Source organism: Sciurus carolinensis, chromosome 13, assembly GCF_902686445.1.
Source record: "Sciurus carolinensis chromosome 13, mSciCar1.2, whole genome shotgun sequence".
NCBI lineage: Eukaryota > Metazoa > Chordata > Mammalia > Rodentia > Sciuridae > Sciurus > Sciurus carolinensis.
In genome coordinates, this window is record NC_062225.1 from 32892799 (window position 1) to 32907698 (window position 14900).

Genomic DNA, 14900 nt, shown 5'->3' on the forward strand with positions numbered 1-14900 from the left:
GTTATGTGTAATTAAAATATTTGAATTCTTCTTTTGTGGAGAAGACATCTACATTTTCTGTAAAAGACCTCACCACGTTGACTCAAATAAATCACAATTTTTGATCCATGACAAGTTCTATCTGTTAATTCATGACTCTTCTTGCCCCACCCCTCTATAGGGTTTAAGATACATAGTTAAATATATTTTTTAAAAAAAATAACAGTTATCCATGGACCCATCATCCCAAAACAAAGACAGGACCTTGCCAATAACTTTCCTGGAATCATTTGACTCCTGCTAACTACTCAGCACACCTACAGTGTTCTCATCCTGAATCCTGTGTTCATTGGTCCCTTGTTTTCTCTTCCAATGTGATTTTATTGTTTAATCATATTTACATTTTTTATTCATAAAATTTATTTTTTGTTTCAAACTTCAGAATGAGGGTGTCATATTTTGGGACTCTGTGAGAGATTACTTATTTCCCTTAACACTGTGTTAGTGAGATTAGAATCATTTCAGGTTACTGTAGTTCATTTATGTTTAACTGTGTCCCTTGTATCCTACAGACTCTTCTCAAACAGGCAAAATAATCGTACATGGCTGGGCATGGTGGCTCAAGCCTGCAGTCCCAGCAACTAGGAGGATAAGGCAGAAGAATCACAAATTCAAGGCCAGACTTGGCAATTTAGGGAGAACCTGTCTCAAAATAAAAAATAAAAAGGATTGGGGGTGTAACTCAGTATGGAAGTCTTTTGACTAACTCTGCTTGCATTTCCTATTCGTTCCTGCAGGCTCCCTTTTCTCCTGTAACATTGATTTCCTTGCATTTCTTCAAAAGGGTCAACAATGATGCTGCTTAGCACATGTGCGTTGTATTTCTTTCACTCTGAACATCATTTCTTCAGATGTGGACATAACTAGCCTTCATTTTGCACAGACTGAAATATTTCCCTACTTTAAGGATATATCTGCTCCAATGTTACTATTTCCTGAAGCCTTACCATCCTTCAAAAATCAATCTCTTCAGGCTGGGTTTGTGGCTCAGTGGTAGAGTGCTTGCCTTGCATGAATGGGGCACTGAGTTTGATCCTCAGCACCACATAAATAAATAAAATGAAGGTATTGTGTCCATATACAACTAAAATTTTTTTAAAAATTTTTAAAAGAAATCAATCTTTTCATTCTGGAACTCACACTTCATTTTTATTTTCATAAAAGAATCTCTTGTTCTTAAATAGATCCATAAATATATTTGCTTATTTATCAATTGTTCTCCTTAGCTATAGTGCAAAATCCAGAGGAATGTATTTGCTCTGTCTTGCTCATCACTATATTTCCAGCACACCACAGTGTCAAACACAGCACCTGTATTCGAAAAGTACTGAATGAATAAACTAGGGTCTATTTCATCTAGAGACCTTCAGAAATTCAAACAAAACTTTTTATATACCTTATATTTTACTTCTTAAAGATTTTAACAAATAATTCAACAACACCAATTTTTTTGCCGAGAGGCTCAATTTTTAATCTACTTTTCATGTTGGGTTTCTGTGCATAAATATTGTGCATAATTTCTTTTTTAGAAAGTATTCTGCTGAGAAGAAATTTTCAAAACGGCTGTCATATATAATCCTCTCAATAACACAAGTAGGATTGCACTATATTCATGTTTTATGGATGATGACATTAGACCTTAGAAGGTTTAAGTAATTTGTCCAAAGTCACACAGATCTTAAGTGCTGTGGCTCAAATGGGAGAGAATTTTGCCTCACTGTAAAGCCCATGATCTTTCCAATTATCCTGGTATGTTTAGGTTATCTTTGCATTGAACATAACTGCATTAAATATAAGATGCAAGAACATAGGACTAAAGGATTAATTTTTGTTAATAAACACATGATCCAATTATTATTTTCAGAAATTTCTTGAAGGGCTATGTTTAAATTGTCCTTTTCAGTGCATGGACAAGAGATATGCATTGATAAATAATGTGTAAGAGGCTTTCTTATACGTCAACACACATAACATGCAATAGTCTAGAAATGAGGGCAAAAGGGTTAGTGGGTACATGGATCCCTTTCCTGAAACTTTAGTGCTATGAATACATTAATCTCTTTCCCAAGAGCATTTTTCTGCATAGGTGGCTAAGAGGAGGGAATAACCATGACCTTTCTGCCAGAGATATCTCACCTGCTTTAGGTGATGCTGGCTGCTGTTCATCACAATGATGGAGGAAGGGAGGATGGGTATTACCATAATTTATCTTAAAAAATAAATGTGAGAATGTTTTCAGTCAGTGGAAAGAACAACAACAATAACAACAAAAAAATAAATATCCATAAGACAAAATTCAGATCCCTTAATGTGAAAGTCATGTATAAAATTAAACTGTAGGCAACAGATAAAAGCCAACAATACCATTGTGTATTATCACAAAACTTCTTAATGGCAGGAAAATAAAATAGGGAAAAATAAATTTGAGGAAATGCAATTAAGACTAACTTTGAACAAATGGAATTTTATATCTTTATTCTAATTAAAAACAAACAAATAAAAATAAACAGCTGTTGAGATTACTTGGCTTCAGTTAAAAAAACAATATTTGTGTTTTTTTTTTCATTCAGTTATGCCTGACATATTTACCTTGCAATGGAAGTTGATCAAATATGGAGAGTTGGCTCCATTCCATAGTGTCAGCAAAGTGCACTAATAATTAGGACACCAAACACAAATTAGTAAACTTTGAAGCTCAGCCAAGACCAGAATATGAGATAAAATCCAATTAAAAATAAAACTATGAAACTTTATTATGAAATATAAATGCTTTAACTCCCATAAAAAGTCTTAAGAAATAAAGAAGCCTCCAAAGAATTTGTCCTGACAATTCTTTTTGAATTCCTCAAGTATTATTTCTATTTGTCAGAGATGCATTTTTTTCTTTGAATTTTACTTCTGTGTGATATGACTTGATTACTTTTCACAATCTAAATCACAATAATACTTTTACATAATCAATCAGGAATTGGTTAGGGGTAATGACTTGGTCTTTTCTATATCATTTAGGGTTAGAATAATGGTAACTCAAAATTTGTTCGACCTATAGTTGAGGATTGTGTGAATGGAAACATTAAGTAATAGGCAGGTGAACTGATCTAATGGGAATATCAACAAGACTGCCCACATGACCACATAAGAAGGCAGTGATCACTGTCAAGTATGTACAATGGTGGAACTCTCAGCCTTGTTAAGGAATTGTCAAAAACAAGTAGGGAGATAGATAAACAGACAGATGGTAGATGGATAGATGATAGAGACAGTAAGGCAGATAGGAAGAAAATAGTTGTGGAGAATTCTGTTCCAGAGATCAAGGGGCTTGATCATAGGGCCTCTAGACCAATGAATGGGCTATTTCTATGGTGATTAACATGGTGAACAATCACTTGGGTACCTGCACTGTTTAAATCTACCTAAAATGAAGTTTGCCAAACTTTGGTGCATTTTGGAATCACCTGGGAACTTCAAAATAATCTTGATGTCTGGCTTACACTTCCAGATATTCTGATGTAATTGGAATTGCATCAGGGATAAGACATGGGCATTGGATATTTTAAAGCTCTCAAAAGATTCTAATGTGAGGTAAAGATTGGGAACCCCAAGCTGACAGTCAGGATTTACTACATAGATTCAGTGCAGGGTTGATCATCTCTATGTGGAAAAGCAGTTCCATCTGTAATGTAATGATGTTTTCATCTAGGAAATGTTCAAGGACCTAGTATTAATTGGAATTCAGGAATATGAAGGGGACTAATCCTATTAAGTATTAGGTAATATGTATGGAATTATATTTGTCCATTAACAATGGGAGGGACCAGTCATAAATGGATAAATGTAAATAGAAAAAAAATATAATTCAACAAAGATCCAAATATATATGATAGTTTTGTACTCATTAACAGAGACATTACAAATCAGTGGTGAAATAAAATGTTACTTATGACCTATGTTGGGACTATCTGTTGACTCTCAGGGAGGGTCACAGGCTCAGGGATTATGTAAACCTCTATTTCTAGGAAATCCTAATAAGTGGTCAGCAGCCACCACTGTAAAAGCATTTTGTACAGAATGGAAAGAGTAAATTCTTCCATCATAAATCTATGGGAAATGTGTGGCCATGATGTGTGGTCCAGAGACTCCAAGAGGTATGAGAAGTTGTTCCTAAGCATCTAAATTGAAGGTGGTTTTGGTGGGAGCACTACCAGAAGTGCCTGTGATACTGCAATTTGGAAAAATTCTAGGGACTTTTGTTGTGGGGGGGTCTGGCTTGCAAATAATATCAGTGCAATAGCACAATAGCTGTTTTTTTAAACAGTGTCAAGGACCACTTCGCTTTCATTTTACCAGTAGGCAGAGACACGGCTCCAAACACTGCTGTGCACTGGTCAGCAAATGGCAGCTCCACTCATCCCTCAAAGGCAGTTAGCAAACCAACGCAAGAGAATAGTGATGGGGGTGACCCTCAGCTACACACCCTGCCCGTAATGGGTATTCCACAGAAACAAGACACTCCGCCCCCTCCACACCCACATATTGGTTTGTAGATTGAGACTGATTTCACACACCAAGAGGTTATGAAAGGATGTACGATTCCCATCATAAGGGGATCCTGTTGCCGCCCATGGCAACAATTGCGCGGGTATTTATTGGAGGTGGACTGAAAATAAACTACTTTTCCTATATTCACTAATTTATAGAGGAAGAGAGACTTTGAGAGAAAGATAGGCTTTGCTTAGAGGAAGAGAAACTTTGCTTATCAGGAAGAGAGACTTTGCTTAGAGGAAGAGAAACTTTGCTTAGAGAGAAAGTTTTAGAGAAAGAGAGGCTTCTAAACTTATCAGAGATCTATTTCTTCTTAAAGTTCTGCTGCTTCTTGAAGGTGCATCCTGCATCCTGTGAACTAGGTGCTATCTATCTGAGGGTTAGTTGCTTCTCTTCTCTGCTAGCTGCTGCCTTTCTCTGCTAGCTGCTGCTTTTCCTAGCTGCTTCTTCTTACTGCTGCTTCTTCTCTCTGCTAGCTGCTGCTCTTCTCTTCTAGCTGCTGCTTTTTGCCTTCTGCCTACTGCCCGCTTATATTCCCTCCAGGAGGTGGAGGGCGGGGCCATGCTAGTTGAGATCAGGCGAGGAGCCAGCTGCCCTACCACGGCAAAGGTTAAAACGAGCAGGCACGAGCAGGAGCACTTGGGAACACCTGTGCACCGTTGTGTGCATGGACTTAATTGAATACGGCCAATAATAAATCACCTGAGTGTGCTTATGTTAATTAACCTCCTCACCACCCATGTGATCAAAGCAACATCTGGCTAGCTGCTAGGCGCCATCCCAGCGCCGTCCACACGGCATAGCCCCCAACAGAATCCTGTGGGTAGCTGGAGACTGGGAGGCTGGGATTTTACAATGGTGAGAAGTTTTATAGACTGGGAGTTTTGTAAGGTATGAATTTCCTGAAGACACCAAAGGGAGGGACAGACTTTCTTATCAGTCTATCTAGACAGGGAACCAAAGATGATGAAGGTGGAGAGGCTAACAGAAATCAGCAATCATACATCAAAATATGAACTCTGACACTTTACTGCAACCCTTAATAAATAAAAAGTTTAACCCTGAGAAAATATTACACATTCGTAAGTGAAAAACCCTAATGTTCATCCTCTGCCAAAATGGAAAACAATAAGGAATTTCTATAGGTGCTTGAGACCATAGTTGTCTAATCATAATTCTTTCATATCTAAATTATTTTCCACAAATGATTTCCTCTGGAGTCTCTTCTCTTATTAAAAATAGGATTCAGGAGAAATTTAAACAGAATTATGCATGTCAAGAGGAAATACTGAAGACGGAAGTGGAGCAAATTATATTCCATGCATGTATGAGTATGTCAAAATGAACTCCAGTATTATGTATAAGTATAAAGCTCTAATAAAATTATTAAAAAGAAGAAAACTTATAGAAAGTTTCTTCTAATACCTTCTGATACAGTTGTTGAAATGAAAGTTGGAGATTTAATTCAAATGCCCAAAGTGGGGGTTTGAGTTAATTTTAAATAATTGGTTTTATTTGTTAGTTCATTTGGGGGAGTATCTAGAACTAATACCATCTTTACAGAAGACCCATAGTGCAGTTACTTAGAGTATAGACTCATATTTTATGGATCATTCATATGCATACTATATTCTTAAGTTTTTGATAGGTACCACCCAATTGCCATTCTAGGGGTTTTCTGATTTACATTACTATTAACAATAAATACAGTTGTCCATTTCTCTTCTCATTTAGGTCTACAACATATAAATCTTTAAAATACATTTCATCTTTTAAATGTACATTCTTGATTACTAAATAAGGTAAGCATCTTTTCACAAAGTTAATTGAATCATAATTCATTGGATATTTCTTTATAGAATTGTCTTTTCAGGGATTTGTAGGACCTCTCTATTGATAATGAATGTTAATTCTTTGTCTCATATCTAAGCCGTATGGTTTAGAACAGTCTTTTTCGTAACTTTTTAATGATTTTTTAAAAAATCTGAGGGTAATTGTAGATTTACATGCAAGTTTATAATACAACATGATTCGATGTACTCTTTACTCAGTTTTCCTCAATAAGAACCTCTTCAAAAATAATAGGACAATGACAATTAGGATATTGACATTCAGGATATGGGCAGTCAAGAAACAAAACATTTCCTTTACCACAAAGATACCTCATCTTGCCCTTTGATGGACAATCTTATTTTTCTCCCTCCCCTACTCTTTATGTAACAATTGGCAACCACTAATCTGTATTTAAGGTCTACAATTTTGTAATTTCAAGAATCTTAGGTAAATGAAATCATGAAGTTTGTAACTTTTGGAAACTGACTTTTTTCACTCAGCATAATTACTCTCAGATTTGTCCAAGTTTTTGTGAATATCAATAGACTATTTCTTTATGTATCTGAGTATTTTTCTATAGTGTGGCTTATTCCACACTATGGAAATAGTTTTCCTAATTATTTATACCATAAAGGACATCTGAGTTGCTTATAGTTTTGGGCTGATATAAATAAAGTTGCTATGAAATTTGTGTATAGATATTTCTTTGAACATAAGTTTTCATTTCTGTTTTCTGGAAAAGATTGTTTCAAATTGCTTCTTATTCTTTAAGTGCAGTAGAATTTGACAGTGAAGTTTTCTGGACCTGAAATTTCTTTCTGGAGAAGTTTAAAAACTGTAGGTATGATTTCTCAAGTGAGTATAGAACTATTTAAATGATCTGTCTCAGCTATCTCTACATTTTCGGCTAGCTTTTTATGATTGTTAAATTTTTGACTGGATTCTACTGGTTATAGACTTACCATATAGTCTTCCCCTGGTAAGAAAGTAATGTCTTTTTACTCCTCACAGGCTATCTTACCATTCGGATTTAGGATAAGTGGATTACCTTCTGTAGGGCAGACCCAAAATGGCTATAGTAAGACTCTTATGCCAAGGCTTCTGGCAGGCTATGATTTTAGTATGTAGCCAAAGTCACAAACACCCTGATACAGCATATGTACGCAGGGTCATAAGCATTTACTTGAGCCAGCTTATGTAACCTGCTGGCATTTGTCTTTCTTGTCTGGCCTGCACATGTATATATATACAAACCTGTGGAAGGACTCAGGAGGCTAATTGCGGCTGCAACTGGAGGCTGGGGGGCTGCTGCCTCCTCTGAATAAAGAATGTGTACTATCCCAATGGCACCTTGCATCTTCCTTCACCTACTGGAATTCCAAATCTGTTTCCTAGGGTATGAACCTTCACCCAACACCTTGCAATCTGTTTGGTAATGGCTTCTAAGAAAGTAACTAAATTTCAGTTTGTCTAGCTTCTTCCTTGTTAGAAAGGCAGGAATATGCCATTTGCAGCCATTTAGATCACTGAGCTGAGGTCCTAACATAACCTCATTTAACATTTTCTTTTTGAATATGTACTTATAATATGGACCTTCTTTGGGATACAATGAAAATAAAACAATTATAAAGTACCATGCCTATGTAGAAAATTATTACTTTACAATTCTTTCCAAATAGCTGTATTTTGACTCTCACTATAGCATTTAGAAGAAAGAGCAATAATGTCATTTGCCCAAGTTTATATAGTTAGACATAAAAGATAGGGAAATCAAGACTTGTAAATCCAAACATTTAATCTTTCATGTAATTGACCTGTCTTCATTTTCTATACCTTATCCAGAAAAATTGGTTGTCTCTGAAGAAATTATGGAACATACAATCTCAGAGCCATGGTGGACTATCTGAAAGAGCTAAGAAATCTTGAATGTTGGCCCCAAATGAAAATCACTTGTTTATACATGCATTCTGTAGGTTCTAGACCAGTAGTTCCCAAATTTAATATGCTTAAGAATCCCTTGGAGAGTTTGAAATAACACAGGTTAAGAGATTCTCCTTTAGTAGGTAGTGATAGGACCAATTGCATTTGCATTCTTAACAAGTTCACAGCTGATTCTAAAGTTAATTCCAAGGACCAACTGTGTAGCTATGATTCTATTTATGCTAATGTTTAAGAATTCTACACCATGGTTCTCAAACTTTGCTGTGCTTTGTTTTTAGCTGGGGATCTTTAAACATTTTCTGATTCCTTGATTCCTAGATATTGTGATTTAATTTCCAAGAGGTATTGCCAATAGGTCATCAAGCTTTATAAATGCTTCCCTGGTAATACTAATATGCAGTGAAGTTTGGAAATCACTGCTCTAAACACTATTTAAATTGGGTTCCTGTGAAATAAAACTAGAATTTTGTTAAAAGAACTTTAGTGGGAACAGCAGGACAAGTTGAGAAATTTCCCAGCCTTCTTGCATTTGGGTTTGGAATGAGTTAAACCTATTTCATGCCTAACATTGCCATGTTTATTCAGTATTAAAAAGAGCTCTCTTCACAGAGTCAAAAGGCTTCATTCTTAAAGGAAATACATATTTAATTCTGGTATTTAATGAAGTCAGCTTTTTGTACAGAACTTTATTGTACTTTGTTTTAATTGGAATTTTAGTTGCTCTTTTGCCTTTTTGACACAAATCTAAAAGTCACCAGGGAAAATTACAACATTGTCATCATAGCCCCAGGATTTTACATTAATTCCCCTAACTTACTGATAGAAACTTCCAAAGTTTACAGTAATTCATAGAAAACAGAAAGAGTAAAATGCTAAGTGACATACTTTTAAAAAGTTTGTGTTTTTGCAAAGTATGAGAGAGTAATGGATTTTATGAGGAATTTCTTGTCTCTAAACATTATAACAGTTAAACAACTTACAAAAAGGCATGACAAATTCCTATCTATGTAGTTCCTTTTAAAATATTATTTCAATGTAATTAATTCTTTTTAGAAAGGAGGGCCTTAATATGTTTTCTATCTGGAGGTGGCAAGATGGAATGAACCACCTGTGGGTTCAGTTGGTTCCAAAACACTCCATGTTTCTTTCTTTCCTTTTATTTATTTTTTTCTTTTTTCATGAAGGCTATTTACTTTATTGACCTAAAAACTTTACAAAGACCTTGACCATTGTGCCAAAAATGGGTGCAAAATGGCACCAAACTGATCAGAGATGAAGGTGGAGATGAGGCAAGGGGTCAGGAACCCAACCAGGAAAGCTGATAACTGTCTCTATAGAACTGGCAGGGAAAGGGGAAGGAAGAGAGATGCATCATAAGGAGGTATCATACCACTCTTGAAGGCACCCAAAGCAGTCCTGGGACTTCATGGTGTTGGCACCATGAAGGTATCTTTCAGCTATTCCCTGAAGAGTTCTTCATCACCTTTTTTTTTTTTTTATCATCTGAAATTGGCCAAAAACCACATATGTCTTATAAAGACCCTTTCCTCCAACTTTTTCCCCAGGACTTCACCAATCCCGGCCAGGATCCCCACTAGCTTTACCCTGTGGGCTCTACAGAAAAGTCTCTGTGCTTTTGGGAGGTTGTTATCTTGGTCAGATTTGATAGGAGCTCTGGCTTCCATGAGGGCTCCACTCTCCACCCACTAGTCCATGGCTACTTTCCTTTCCAGTATGCAGCCGATTCTGAGTGAAGCTCCCTCCATTATACCAAAGAAATTCTTCATGCTTATTGTCTGGGTCTTCTGACAGAAATCTTTCAAGAAGATAAGAACTAAGGAGTGTTGTTTCTTAACAGTATTATTTCTTTTGTAGACTTATGCTAATAGAGTTTCCCTCTCTCTTTCTCTCTCTCTCTCTCTCCGTTGTTGTCTTGATTAAATGATTATAATCAAATTACTTGATTAAATGAACATAATCAAATCATAATAATTGACATAGGCGATATCTAGTAGTTTAGAGGAAAAAATAAACCAAGTTCTTGGGCTGAAATCAGAACAATAAGGAGACATAATATTTACAGCATTGAAATAGTTAAGAAAATATAGACTTCCATTATAATCTGCAACTTGGTGGTAGATACTTCCGTGAACTTTTTCATATTTCTAATAAGATAGCTTTGGAGGCCCAGAAAAGTTATCTGGCTCTTAAAACTGAAAAGAAAAACAAACTGACAGAAAAATGTAACATTACTATCTTGGAAAAATTCTTGCTAACTATCATGAGAATGGGTTTGGAATAAGAAAAATCTACCTTGTTCAAAAACAAAGACTACTCTTCAATAGTGCAAAAAACAGAAGACTTAATATAATCTCAATTTTAGTGGTCCCATGTGGCTTCCATGCATCATTATATCTAGCAAAAGGGAGAAGTCTAAAAGTGGAAAAGGTTGACTGAAGATGAAATGTATAATTATTGGATGAAAAACCCAGTGGAGGAATTATGCAGAAGATTGAAAGCTAAATAAAAAAGCAAAACAAAAACTACATTAGTAGCTTGAGTGAACCTCTCAGAACTCAGAGAAAAGGTAAAAAGAGATTAATATGAAATATAAAAGTTTATGTGGTAAGAAAGATACTAGGTGAAATAGTAGGGTAGTAAACTCTAAATGCCATCAAAAAACCACCGGAAAACTGCTACAATCAATTTTGTCAGAACTCAGCCTGACAAGAAAGGTTTATAGTAACCAAGTGAATACTGATTGAAGAAAAAGGCATCTTGAAAGCCTTAGGAAAAATTTGTCATGTTTTCTACTTGCTCTTACCCCACCCCTTCCCTGGCTCAGTGGTGGTCTTCGAGATGGCTGTCCACATTCCCAGGGTGGAACTCAGGTCTCCCATTCCTGAAGGAGCAAAGCAGATCTTATTCATAATGAATTGTTGATCTGTTCTTACATGTCCAGGATTTGCCTGAAGGGCTGAGACAATATGCTGCCTTTGTTTAGCAAATTATGGATTTTATTCCTGGCAGGAAAGTATAAGGTATTCCTCCAAAACCCTGTAAGTTAAACACCCAACCCATCACCACTTGAGGGAAAAAAGATTACAACTGAGGCAAACATTAGAGTGCCTAAAGTCTGGAAGGAAAAACTGAGAATAATGTCTTTGGGCAATTTGGGCATTGAAAATGGTTCACGAGTACTGAGGAATTTAGAAAGATAGATGGGTGTCCAAGACAGGATGCATGTTTAGAAAGGTCATGAGAGGACTGGAAGCTTGCACCTCAGTGATACAGAAGCTCAGCCTCAGTACAAACAGGGGAGGAATGGTAAAGCAGAGTTGAGTCTGGCTGCTGGGAACTCTCCAGTACATATGGGGGTGTGAAGGACCGGGAGGTTATAATTGCAGGATCACTTTCAGGATCCTACAGTAAATATTAGAAAGAAAAGAGAAGAAAAGAAAAGAAAAGAAGAAAGAAGAGAAGAGAAAAGGAAAAAGAAGAGAAAAGAAAAGGAGAAAGAAGAGAAAAGAAAAGAAAAGAAGGGAGGTTAGGTGAGGGGAAAGATTGGGGAAAGGAGGGAAAGAAGAAAGAAAAAACAAAGGACAGGAAGGAAGCTAAAATGATTTCTTATCAGCAATTATTTTCAATTTCTTTTATTTGTAGAGAATGTCTGTGGTCGTATTAATTTTGTAGTACATTATATAATCAGCCAGACTGTGACCTTGCAAAGCTCATTGGTGAGTATGTTTATACTTTAAATGTGCTCCATTCAGGACTGAGAAAGATGTGATGCTGGTAATTTTTCTTTCAGGTCCTGTGGTAGATTTTAAAATTTTATCAGAAGCTGTTAGCAAATCAATGGACAGTTAGGCTCACTGATCAGAGCTGATACATTGGAAGGAGGACTGCTGTCCCTGTGGAATTGTTTTTCAAGTAATAGGAATAACTTGAACATTATTAAGTGTTGAGAACATTTATATTTTCAAGGGCAGAAAAGAGGCTGAATCTGTGATTTACATTTTTTTCAACATTTGAGAAGAAAATTTCCTTGTATACTTACTTGAAATGTTGCCAAGCACAATCTTAACTGTATTTTCTTCTTTCCTTCTATTTGAAAGAGAAAGAGAACTGAAAGGAATGAGGGTGTGCATGGGAAGGTAGAGTTGGTCTCTTTAAGGGAGGTCCACAGTTGCCTGCCTAACTTATCCAGATGCAGTGGATCATTATCTGTATCTGTATCAGTACATCATGTCATACATACCACATCACATCCTATCTTATCATATTCACCATGTATGTTGGGTTTTCACACATGAATGAACACAGGAGCTTCCCAATGACAGAGTTCAAGACCTGATATATTTATTGCACTGCTCACCACCATTCAAACACCTGGTTTATGTTTGATACTGGTTACATTTGGGTATATGAAGCCTTTGGGTATTTGGGATGCTGTTTCTTATATTTGCATCATGAATTCCTTCGTCTTGCAGAAAGACTCTCACTACCTTGTCTGATTAGAACTTACTTGATGACAGTTATTTTCAGACCAAAGTTGGGGGAGAAAGTTCTTGAAAGCATTAAAGTCTTTCTTTACCTATTTCAGATTATTTAATCCTTAAGAAAGCTGGCAATTTCAGAGAATGAGAACTATAAATATCCATTAACTGAAACCTTCAAACAGGGAATAAGGTTGGGAAAGTGCCCTAAGGAGAAAATAAATGAATCCATTGCTAACATATGTAGAACACTTGATGTTTACAAAGCAACTGTTGAGTCCCATGTTATATTGTTCTTTGAGGCAAGAGAGGGAAAAATAATCCATAGCTGGCAAGACGCTAACTCTTGACTACCCAGCAAGATTTCCCATTTGAATTCCTAGACAGACTTTGTGTTAGTCAGCGTTTTGTCACTGTGACCAAAATACCTGACAAGAACAACTTAGAGGAGGAAAGGTTTACATGGGATTCATGGTTTCAGAGATTTAGTCCATGGTCAGCTGACTCCATGGTGTGGTTGAGGAAAGCTGTCAGCTCATGGCAGCCAGGAAGCAGAGAGAGAGGGAGGAGACAAGGATATATACAGTCCAGGTCATGCCCTCACTGATTTGCTTCTTCCAGCCATACCCTACCTGCCTACAGTTACCACCCAGTAATCAATTCAGGTATTAATCCATAAAACAGATTAATTCACCAATGAGAGTACAGATCTCATGAGCTAATCATTTCATCTTTGAATGTTGTTGCACTGCTTACTAGGTAAAATTTTCTAGGGACATCCCTAGATCCAAACCATAACTATCACAAAGCAGCTGTTGAGTCAGACTCTTCCCTTCCCCAAGTGAATTTTCTTCTTAAGCCTGAAATCTGCAAGCTGGGATAATCCCTGAGCAAGGCAGGCAAAGAGAACTGTGTTCTATTTTGTACAACCTACTTTTTAGATATCTGGAAACTAGTTTGGATTTAAGAACTGTACAGAATACTGAGCAAATCATATATGTTCTGAGTTACAAGAAAATACTCTAGTTGAATTCAAGTTATTTTGTGGCTCTTAGCAATTTCTTATATATGACAATAATACCAGAAAAGTGTTTCATTACAAGGGCTATACTTTGAAACAACTGAGGGTAGAGTGAGCTGGAGAAAGTCAAGACAGAGTTAGAAACCTTTTACTTACCATTTTCCCCGGGGAGATATTTTGGAGCCTATTTCCACCTGGTTGTTCTTTTTGGTTGTTGTTGTTGTTGCTGCTGTTGTTTTTCAGTATCACACACAGATAGGCTTTAAGTGAATGGGAAATCATTAAAGCAAAATCCACTGCTGTATCAAAAAGTGAGCCAGAGATATGATATGTGATGTCCAAGATAATTAATAGAATTGTCCAAAAGAACTTTTTATATGGTTATCAAACACACACACACACACACGGAAAAAAGTATATAGTAGGTCATACATGGTATGGAATTGTGTCAAATGCTTGCCTGAAGACTTCCATGGATGGGTTCCCTTTCATACTACAGTGACTTGGCTGTTCTAAGAGTTCTACAGGTTAAAGCGTTTACATGCTTCCAAGTTCTGATCACATCCAACAATAGAATGTTGTGTTCTTTTACATAGAAAAAGTCTTCATCCAAATTTAAAAAAAAATTGTAAATAAAATATAGGTTTTATGTAAAATATTATAAAAAGGGGTGGTGACAGCAGGGCCGGGGGAATGAGAGAGAGAAGCAACCAACTGACTGATACTATAGGTAACAAGATTCATCGACATCTATGGGCTCTGATATCCTTAGAAGAGCATTGGAATATTTTGGGTATAATCTTGTTCTCTACCCTTTTAATTTAAAGGTGAGAGATAGTATAAGACAATCTGAGAAACCTTTATGGGTTTGTTTTTCAATAACCAGAAACTTTTTATCAATTGACTTTATGGAAGCCCAATGCATATAACAGATAAAAGGGCAGCTCCTTGGGTCAAAGCTGGGGAGGGTATGCATCAAGATCCCCCACACCCCACCTGGTCCATTCCTGAGGATCTCAAGGGTG

At 36.4% G+C, this 14900-nt stretch overlaps 1 pseudogene; it reads right to left on the reverse strand.

The window, feature by feature from the left end:
- Window positions 1–9726: 9726 nt before the first annotated feature.
- On the reverse strand, window positions 9727–14625 carry LOC124962853 (barrier-to-autointegration factor-like; annotated as a pseudogene).
- Between the last annotated feature and the right edge of the window lie 275 nt (window positions 14626–14900).